At 34.6% G+C, this 11,617-nt stretch overlaps 1 long non-coding RNA gene across 1 annotated transcript; it reads left to right on the forward strand.

The window, feature by feature from the left end:
• The first annotated feature begins 723 nt into the window (after positions 1-723).
• On the forward strand, positions 724-10,446 carry LOC139363123 (uncharacterized). The gene is made up of 3 exons (XR_011623037.1): positions 724-776; positions 9,353-9,421; positions 10,332-10,446. It is a non-coding gene; the product is annotated as an uncharacterized lncRNA (long non-coding RNA).
• The last annotated feature ends 1,171 nt before the right edge of the window (positions 10,447-11,617 follow it).

The raw sequence follows: 11,617 nt of genomic DNA on the forward strand, positions 1-11,617 counted from the left end.
AAGAAATGATTATGGTGGTCAACAGACAACTCTGAATACTCTAAAAGTCATTGAATTGTTCATTTTAAATGACTAAATTGTAAGGTATGTGAATTGTATCTCAATACATTTTTTAAAAGTGAAGAAGCAATGGCCATTACTAGCAAGTTGCAGGATCTGGCAGAAGTGTGTGTAGACTTAAAGCCTTGAACTGTACATTAAGTGACTTTCAAAGAAAATAAAATGTAGTAACATTAAAAAATAAAGGCTATTGATAAATACATAGGAAAAAACTGCCATAGAAACATATGAAATAATAATAACACATATAGTACTTATTTTATACCAGATTATTCTAAATGCTTTATATGTAATAAATTATTTAATCTTCACAGCAATGCTGTGAGTTAGATACCATCATTATTTTCACTTTAATAATGAGAGAACTAAGGCTCAAAAGGGTTAAGATATTTGCTAAGAATATATAGAACACACAGATATTTGTTAAGAACATACATATGGATGCTAAGCATACATATTTGCTTAGCAAGTAGAAGAGCTAAGACTTGAGCTCTGAGATTCTAGGTCTAGAATCTTCCTTTAACCATTGTGTATATTATATAAGGTAACACTAGGAGCTATATAGACAAAATGCAAAAGTTTATTAGCTTCAAGTAATGTAAATGTATTTCTCACGCATATAAAATGTAATATGAGTTTTCTCATTTCAAGGCAGCTTTCCTTCCCATGCTTCTTAGATCCTGCGACTCTGCAATCTTCAGCATTCAGATTTCAAGGTGGGTATACTCATTTTCAAGCCAGAGAATGGAAGGAATAAGAAGTATGGCACACGAATGTTATTATGAACCAACTGTGGAAGTAACATCACTTTCATTCACATTCTATTGGCACTCGGTCACATGACTATATTTAACCACAAGACAGGTTGGAAAGTATGTACTATCTGTGTGCCCAGGAAAACAGGTAATGATCAGGTGTTCAACCTACAGTCTCTGTCACTATGCTGAACTTTGACTTCTGACTCAATATCTATCTTGAAATATGCGTCTTCTCTGAGGAAATCTCTTTCCCTTGTCCCAAAATTAGGGTCAGGCAATGACAAAGTCTAGTAAGACCAACCAGTCTGGTTTGCCCTCAGGACCTAGGATTTTCCATTTTAAAACTGGGATAGTTTTGGGCAAATCAACTCCAAGAAAATTAGGCTAGTGTTTACTTCTTCCTCCTTGATATGACTAGATTCCTAGTGGAAGCAAAAAACAAGGCAGAGTTGGCCGGGCGCGGTGGCTCAAGCCTGTAATCCCAGCACTTTGGGAGGCCGAGACAGGCGGATCACGAGGTCAGGAGATCGAGACCATCCTGGCTAACACGGTGAAACCCCGTCTCTACTAAAAAATACAAAAAACTAGCCGGGCGAGGTGGGGCGCCTGTAGTCCCAGCTACTCGGGAGGCTGAGGCAGGAGAATGGCGTAAACCTGGGAGGCGGAGCTTGCAGTGAGCTGAGATTCGGCCACTGCACTCCAGCCCGGGCAACAGAGCAAGACTCCGTCTCAAAAAAAAAAAAAAAAAAAAACAAGGCAGAGTTTTGCCTGTTGGATGATGGAAAAAGAATCTAGCTGGGTGTTTTGTGTAGGCATGGGAATGGAGCCAGAGGGTTTAATAATGGAGCCATTTGTGAAACATAAATCTCATTCGCTAAGGGCCAGGGAAATCTCAGTAAATAACTCCACCCAAAGGGATTCCATTCCTGGGTTCCTTTTGTTTCTATTTTGTCAATTATTTAAGTAATTTCAAAGCAGTTACAAACCACCTTATTTTCTCAATCCTAGCTTCTCAATTCCTTGCATCCACTTATCTTTATAATAAGCTGTCAACAAAACAGGAATTAAATCTATACATAATAAAAGTGAAATGACAAGAATAAATGAGAAGTGAAGTAAGACTTTAAACAGTCCATGTTCTTCCTCTTTGTTTTAGGATAATTTTTTAAGTCATCTGAAACAAAGTTAAATGATCAATAAACCTTTAGAATTATGAAAAAAAATTATCCTAACTAGCATTGGAAAAATAAAGAACCCATCTCCGTCCTCATTGGTGTGGTTCTTCTATGTGCCCTCAAAATGATGAAGTTTGATTTCTTAGGTTACTGACTAAACCTCTTGTCACCAAGCCTCAGACACTAAGAATTTATTGGGCATCTATATGTAATTTCTGTAATGTGTACATCTTTTTTAATTAAAACACACTCGGATGTTATTAAATGTCATTTTACAATGTATTTTGATAAGACAAAATATTTAATAAAGTATAATTGTCTTTTCTAAAGGTTACCATGAAACACACTGCCAACATTTCAAGATTTTGTAAACAGTATTTGAAACTATTATTTTTAGTACTCGAAAATATATATTTTGCCATTTGTTTTTAATCTTTTTATTAGTTTTTTCCTTATAAATGTGAATTCTATTTTATCAAGTATTTGTCTGTGACCTAAATGCACTGGGTTTTTCAGATTCACATGTCTGCAAGGTAAAAGATATTCTAAAGTATTAATATACCAATAAATTATTTAAAAGATTTATGTAGGACTTTATTCCGAAAAACAAACGCATTTACAGAATCCTTCCCAGAGCCATTAATCTTTCAGTCTTTGACTGGTCTGGAAAAAGAGAATTCTATTATATTGTAAGTTTGTGAGGTTCTGGGTATAAAACTTAATTTGCAGGTCCATCAGCACTATTCACTCAGCTCCAGGAAGAGTCATACCCTAGTTAGAAGTACTCAGTGGAAAAAAAAATTCAAACCATTTTTGATTAACACTTAATCTGCCTTTTAAACCACATAAAGGTAAACTTGAGAACCATAGAAGGTATGAACCTTCAAAGTAAACAAATATTTACACTTAAGAATATATACACACACACACACATATATATATGTATTTTTCTTTTACAAAAAGAAAAGCATTGGGGCAGTATTTGGAAGTTGAGAGGAAAAATCACAGACATACCAAAAACCACCATATGCCCAAGGTCAGGAAGTTTTAACAATACTCATGATAAAAAATAGTTTGGAGTACTCAAATCTCTCAGGTACTTTGATACACTATTTTGGAGGAAGTATATATTTATATATATATTCTTGGTACAAAATATAGATTCAAAATACATCACTAACCATATGTGAAAATAAATAGTAACAACTCGAGATGTCCAGAAACTCAGGAGAAAAATTACCCTTTTATAATTAAGAGCATTTCTTTATGTTATAATGATATTTTTACAGTTCTGTTGTTTTTACAAAATTATCAAGGTCAGTAACAAACTGGAATCAGCATTAATCATCAGAGGATCTTCAGAAATTTTGATTAACATCAGTAGAGTAAGTGCTTTTGGAAATGAAAGTAGCATTATCAGACTTACTGTTTGCTAATAAGAAAAGGGGATTGCAACTTCATTTGTTCTAATTGCATTTTTCTTAATGGTAGACTTGAGATAACCACAGCTGAGAATACGTTGCTTTCGAATTCGAATAGGTGGGTGAACCGTATCTTCCTCATCTGATAGTCATTCTATTTCTTTATTGACGTCTCTTTTTAAATATCAAGTCACATTAGTGTCTCTTTTCCCTCCACAAAAGATAGGCTTTCGTGTGTCAGAAACTCACCGCTGATCTGTAATCCTCAGAGAGCAGAACCCTGGTAACTTAGGGGTTTTACACACCTGCCTCTAATTAAATCACCTACTGTGACTGTTGCTCAACACCAAAATAACTCAAGTAGTCTTCATCTGCCAGGGGGAAAAAAAATTGAATTCTTAAAGAGGAAGCTTACTAGGAGAATTTCAACCACCCTGACACATCTCTAAGAAAAAAAAAAAAAAGAACCTAAAAGCTATTTTTCAAGTGATTAACATTGATTAATTCACAACTAAAAAGATCATTTGCATAATTTTAGAATATATAATTAACACCGTGATTTCTCTGAACACTTCAGACATAAAGAGTTTAGTTTTTCGAGGTTTTCTCCCCCGCAGAATCAATTTACTATTTATACCTATACTTAAGGTAGCTAAATCAAGATGGCGGTGGTCTGAGCAACGCTGAAGAAGGCTGGAGAGTGTGGATGTTAAATAAAGGGCTTTGGAGTTACAGATCTGAGTTTTAAATTTGGCCCCACACCTACTCTGTAACCGTGGATAAGTCATTTAATCTCTCCAAGACTTTCTTTCCTTATCTGTAAATTAGGGATCAAATTCTAACCTGAGAAAGTTTACTGATTATTAAATAACATAATATAGATTACACATTTAGCCTAGGAGTACATTAGTAATTAGTTCTCCTATAATTATTGCCATAATACTAATAATTTTTAATGTTTCTATCATTGCCTTTAGATAGATTTCAAGGTCCTGCTACATTTATAGAGCACTTAGTATATTATTGAGTATCACAAATTGCAAACTGTAGTGGGAGTGAGGGGTAAGATGGGAATAGCAACTGGAGAGCTTGTCTTTCCAGAATGTCTCCTCACTTCTCAAAAGTATGTGCCTAATCAGAGTGGTAATAAAAACTCATACATATATTGTGCCTCACACTTGACGGAGCCTTGTGTATACATATCTCTGTTTAAGTTAGCATATAACTAGGCTAGCCTTACTGAGAAGATTGGGTAAACAACAACAAAAAATCAACAAAAGGTACATGGAGCTGACAAAGCAGAGACGAGACAGGGTGGCAGGGAAGTTGCTACCTCAGCACAAACTATAAATTTGATAATTAGCAATAGTAAATGGGTGCTAACAATAATAGGAGATAACATTTATTGACGGCCTATCTGAGGCAGACCCAGGTTTAGTGAGCCCTAAAATTCACATGATTTGTGGGGCTATTTGCAAGAAAAAAAAACACACACAAAAAAATATATAAACACAATTTTAGAGCTTTGAAAGGTGTCCATGCAGTTGAGGGTCCTGATGCTTAAGTGTTGTTAACTTTTTAGTAAATTCACTCTGGTGATTACTATATGTATAGTCTCGTCTCTGTTAGTCAGTTAAGAAGATGCTATTGCAAATAATACAAAGTAAGACAGCCCCAGTCCAAATCCTGACTCTGTTCCACGGGGCTATCTCAATTTGGGCAAGTTACATTCTTTCTTTTATTTTCCTCTTTGAGCCTAATTTCCTTATTTCAAAGTGAGAATAATGATTTGTGGGTAACTATGCTGTGGTTAGGTTGAAAAAAATTATAAAGTGAGTGACACATAAATTTTATCATCGTGACTGTTATTATTAATATATTTTGGTTTTTTTGTTTTGTTTTTGAGATGGGGTCTTACTCTGTTGCCTAGGCTGGAGTTCAGTGCCGCGATCTTGGCTCACTGTCACCTCTGCCTCCTGGGTTCAAGCAATTCTCCTGTCTCAGCCTCCCGAGTAGCTGAGATTACAGGCACCCGCCACCACGCCCAGCTGATTTTTGTATTTTTAGTGGGGATGGGGTTTCACCCTGGTTGGCCAGGCTGGTCTCGAACTGCTGACCTCAGGTGATCCGCCTGCCTCAGCCTTCCAAAGTGCTGAGATTACAGGCGTGAGCCACCGTGTCCAGCCCTATTAATAGTTTTTAGTCATCATTTTATTAACAAGTGAAATAAATGATGTAATTTGGCCGCCATCAGATATAGAAAATGCATAAAAGCAGATTCCATCCCAAATTGGTTAGGTGGCAAAGTGCATGCTCCTAACTACTATATAACACTCTACTATCTTCAAACTCAGAGTAGAAGTGGATCTTCTGAAAATATCTAAAACTTTGAAGAGAAATGATAACTATGTGGTTATTTTAACATTCTTTCTTGTTGATGTAGAGTTTCCAAAAAGAACTAAACCCTAGAGAGTATAGCAAATGATAATTTACATTCTCCATTCAAGAACCAAGGCCAATTCCACGTACAAAAAATATACGGGTATAGATATGCTTAGAGAAAATTCAGATACTGCACTACCCCGGAGGAGGTCTTCTTGAATCTCTGCGTATTTATAAATTTCAGTGAGGTCCAGGGCACTTCTTCAACATTTTTTTCCATGAAGGAAAATAGCTATAGTCCTAAATATGCTTGCTTAGAAAATTGGCATAAAATATTTAAAACTGTAAAAATATTAACATTTTAAGATTTCTCCATCTTGAGATGGATGCAAAGACAGTATGAGAAGGTATCTGGTTGTGGTATAACAAAAATACCTTGCCCAGTTCCAATCCAGTAAGGAATTTTGCATTCCCAAACTTCAACATTGATTGTTAAATAGACCGAAGGTAAATACCCTATATGCTTGTAAGATTATATGACCTATTAGGAAAGAAAGAGTGAGATTTGTGAAGTATAGAGGCTTTCACAAAGTCTGGGATACTTATAAGTATCTAACAGACAATCACAAACTCACCTTGAAATCTATAGGTTAAAATGATTTAAAGCTTTCCAATTTATGTGACTTGTTTCTGTATACAAATTAACCTTATTTCTGAAGTTTCATTACATTTTCGTATACAAAGATTTCCATCACAAAATTATTGGAATATTGGTCAATAAAAAGAACTACCAGTAAATCTAAAGAGAAACTCAGCATGAGGCCGGTTTCCTTTTATTCCAGAGGGATAGAAAGGTAGATGGCAGCATAAGGCTTTGGAACGAGACTATCCGAGTTCAAATCTGACCCCACCACTCTCAAGATCCCTCACTCTTTACTAGTTATGCAAATTGAGGAAATTATTTAATGTCTCTTTGTGACCAGGTTTTTAAATCTCTAAAATGAAACTTTTAACACATGGACCTCATTGAGTTGTTCTGAGGGTCAAATCAGTAAATTCATGTGACGTCCTTAGAGCAGTACCTGACACAGGGCTGAACACTCAATAATTATAAGCTCTAGTGTCTATTTTGCTACTTTAAATATATTGTTCCTTCCATAAACTACCCTAAAATAAACAAGTAAAAAGCAGTTATATGATCAACACTCCAGGTATTTGCTTTGGATGGTTCTGTGTTTATCCTCTCACTGTTTATGAGAGGTTGTTTATAAGAAAAAGAACACAAAATAAATACAATTTTAGAACTTTGAAAGGTGTCCATGCAGTTAAGGGTCCTGACCCTTAAGTGTTATTGGCTTTTTGATAAATTCACTTCTGGTGCTTACTGTATGTAGTCCTGTCTATACTAGTCAGTAAAGAAGATGCAATAGCAAATAATACAAAGTCAGACAGCCTCAGCAGCTCCTTGATCATCTTGCTTCTAGGTTCTCAGACTCTCTTATCCTACTTCCTTCTTCTGGGACAGCACATTTAGCTTCTGATCTTGGCTTCAAAATTGACTCTAGTTGTACATTTTTGCCCAATTTTTTCCCCCAAAGTCTCTTAAAGAATTCTGATAGCAAAGACCCCAATCTGACTTTCCAGGTGTTCTAATTCTTAACAAGCCTCTCTATCTATTGCACTCACCACTCCTAACCAGAAGAGCTTTAAGTATGTTTTTAAAAACACAAGGATGATTAAGATCTCTTACAGTAAACGCTCAATTTAAGAGTACCCAAGGAAGACAAAAAAGCTGTTTACTCCCCAAATGCAGATCATACTAGAAGAGAGAAAAACCTCCTAAGATACATGGTTTGAAATATTTTGAGTTCTGCCATTATGAATAATGATCACTCTATAGTATGTCACCATCTAGCAAGGAGTACTAACCATCTAGCAAGGAGAACATGGAATGCAGACCTAAGGCAAATAAAGAACTAGTGCAAAATATATGTCCAAAGGAGAATGAAATAGAAGGACTAGCTACTCTTGGATTCAGTGCTTACTTTAAAACTAGAGTAATCAAGACAATTTTCTACTGGTGAAAAGGTAGCTATATCGCAATGAAATAGAATAGAGTGCAGAAATAGATTCATACATCTGTGGTCAATTATATTATGACAAAGTATCAGGCGATTCAATGGGGAAAAGGAATATCTTTTCAAAAAATGGTGCTGGATCAACTGTATGTCTATGTATATTTTTAGAAAGAATATCACTCCAACTTTGCATCATATTTAGACTTGAAAAAAATTTTCTAGAAGAAAACATATTTTTTAGAACAACAAAAAAGCATAAGCCATAAGATAATAATATATTGAATTTTTATCAAAATTTAAAAATATTGCTCTTCAAAAGACACCATCAAGAAAATAATGCACACTGGAAGAAAATATTCATAATACATATCTTACACAAAGTACCTGGATGCAGAATATGTAAAGAACCCTTGTAACTCAATAATATTACAAAAATAAAAAAAAAATCACTAAATAATGGTCAAAAAAACTAAGCACAGAATTTACAACAGAAGATGTACAATAAGCACATAAAAACATCTTCAAAACGATTAGTCATCACAGGAATTCAAATTAAAACTACAATAAAATATCACCACGTGACTATTACAATGGCAAAAGAACTGACCATACTAAGTGCTGGCAAAAATATGAAGAAACTGGAACTCTCATGCATTGCTGGGCAGAATGTAAAGTGGCCTAGGCACTTTGCAAAACAGTTTTTCAGTTTCTTAAAAAGTTAAAAAAAAAAAAAACCTATATAAATAATTGTCTATACAAAGACTTGTATAACAATGACCATTGTGGTTTTATTTGAAATAGTCCAAAACTGAAAATGTTTCAAATGTCCATCAATAGGTATATGGATAAACAAATTGTAATATATTGATTCAATGCACTACTGCTTAAAAACTAAAAGAAATAACTGTTCATGGATGTAACAATGTGGATGAATCTCAAAATTATTATGTTAAGTTAAAGTAACCAGATAAAAAACAGTACACACTGCATGACAACATTTACATAGAAAATGTAAACTATCTATAGTGACAGAAGTATAATTGTTGTAGAGAAAAATTGGTGGTGGGAGTTTGGCCAAAATGTTCCCTTATTGATTGTAGTAATGAATTCATAGTTGCATATTTATGTCAAAACTCATGAAATTATATACCTTAAATATGTTAAGTTTCCTGTACATCAGTTCTACTTCCATACATTTGTAAAAAAAAAAAAAAAAAAAAAAATCTTTAGAAAAATTTTGCCCATGTTTTACTGCCTCCTTCTGATGTAAAGTAGAAGTTAAGAATAAAACTAGTAAAACTGGTAGTGCATGTATATAAAGCAGAAAACTGGATGGAGGTTTTTCCCTTTCTTTTCTAAGATATAAAAATGGCTCTTGAAGAGGCTAGTTCAGGGCTAGAGCATTGGAGTAGAATAGGAGGGAATTATATGATTTAAAATAGCTCTCTAAGGATGCACTGACAGTCCATTTTTTGCAGAGAAAACTGGAACAGTGCATCGTGAGAAGACTAGGAAGAGAAGTGAGTGGGAATCCAAAAGATATTCAGGTAAAGACAATAGGAAAAAAAAAGTTGGTGTATTGTGAGACTTTGGCCCCATCCAAAATTCAATCTGTGGCCCAAAAAGTGCCAGATCTCCTAGCTCAGAAGAACTCTGGGATGAGTCAACATTCAAGTGAACTTTGGGATGAATCAATATTCAAGTGACTGGGAGTACACCCAAATAACCAACATAAACCTCAAAGCAAGGGAACAACTGGTCTGACCAGACTGCTCATCTCTTGTGTAGAACCATCACACCACCTGAGCCTCAAAACTTCACCCTGCTATGGTGTGAGTAGATCACCACCCGACTGATTCTCTGGGTCCAACAAGTCGAATTGCTGGGCTACCTCCAGAAGTCATATTCCTAACATATCCCAGGATGCTTACAAATGCTCTAGGAATTATTGGGCAGATATCAGGGTGGTGGAAGAGAAAGTTTAAATTCTTGTATATTAGGACCAAACTGGGAAAATTTAGGAGTATTCTAAACTTAGAACAGAGGGGTCACCTATTGAATTAATATTTAAAATAAATTATATAAAACTATATACATTTTAGATAAATTATATAAAACTATAAATAGTTTTTCAGTACAGGAACAGAAGACCAAACACTGCATGTTCTCTTATAAGTGGGAGCTAAATGATGAAAACACATGGACTTAGAGGGAAATAACTCACAGTGGGGCCTTTCAGAGGGTGAAGGGTGGGAAGAGGGACAGGATCAGGAAAAACAACGAATGGATACTAAACTTAATACTTGGATGATGAAATAATTTGTACAACAAACCCGCATAACACAAGTTTACCTGTATAACAAACCTGCACTTGTAACCCTGGACTTAAAAGTTAAAAAAAGAAAATGAAACTATGTATAGGTTTTCCACCTACGGTGTTACTTTGATTACTTCTAGTTGCTATTTCTGCTATCTTCATAAACTACTGATTTAGGCAGACATCTGGATCAGACAGACTTATTCAACTGGCCAACTGAAATTAAGAATCCAATGCTCAAAATGGACTAACCAGGTAAGCAGCAGAGCGCTCACTGTTCTGGGTTAAAGTTATGTTTAAGAATTTGGAAGATTCTATTTTCAGTAGGATTAACTTATGTTTATTAGTTTATTATTTCTGAAAGTTTCTATCTTTGCGATGAAAACACACATACACATGTATATACAAACACACACACAAATCCACCTAAGGAAGTTCTGTAGAACAAACTGATGGGATGAAATATAAAAAGACACCAGTCATCCAGAAAAAAATATACACATCGCAGTGGGTGAAAAAAATTAACATTAGAAGTCTTGACTAGTAAACCTTGAATAAAGATAGAATGTACTTTTTCTGTGGTTTTACCTCTTCAGAGCAATAATTTCATACTTTTATTTTGTTTTACGTTACTATGGGTTTGTTTTGAAAGAACCATTAGAAGTTTCTTATCACAAAAGTTAATATAAATAAAAATACAAAACAAAGGAATAATCCTATTCTCATAGTCATGTTTACATTAAAATTCTATTGGCTTTGAAGCATAGTTGAAGTGTTATTTTACATCAGTTAAATATAGTATCACTTAAATATGGTTTTCAAAACTGGGCTAACATGCTGTTGGCCACTCAAATTCACTAATGACAGAACATTGTTTTGAAAAGTGCATGGGGATTTAGATGTATACAAAAGTGATCATTTTAACTCCAAATTTCATTGTCTGTGTGACACTGGGCAAGTTCATTATTATTTTTTGAATCCCATTCACAATACTGGGATATTAATACTTGTATTAGGAGATTTGTGAAGTTTTAAAGTGATAACATATAAAATTTATGCTGGGTGCTGCCTTCTCCTACACCCAGAATTCAGATTTTTGTTTTGAAAATATTTGTTGAGGAATTTTTATGCTGGAGAATTAGAATAAATTCATTTTTAGAGACAATAGAAAGACCAACATGTGTGGTTACCTCTATCATTCATCATGAGACATCAATGAACATTTGTGTTCTTTCCTCTTGTCTCAGAGATTAAGTGGCTATGTCGCTTCTCTCTTCATTATTAGAAAGGTAGAAATAGCTATTCTTCTGCTATTTCTAAAACTGCACCAAGATGATAAGAAATATACAGATATTTCTGGTGGTAAAATGCTCAGCCTCTAAAGTCGGCCGCCTGGAACTGAAACCAGCTATACCATGTATTAACT

The sequence above is a fragment of the Macaca nemestrina genome, chromosome 5 (assembly GCF_043159975.1).
Source record: "Macaca nemestrina isolate mMacNem1 chromosome 5, mMacNem.hap1, whole genome shotgun sequence".
NCBI lineage: Eukaryota > Metazoa > Chordata > Mammalia > Primates > Cercopithecidae > Macaca > Macaca nemestrina.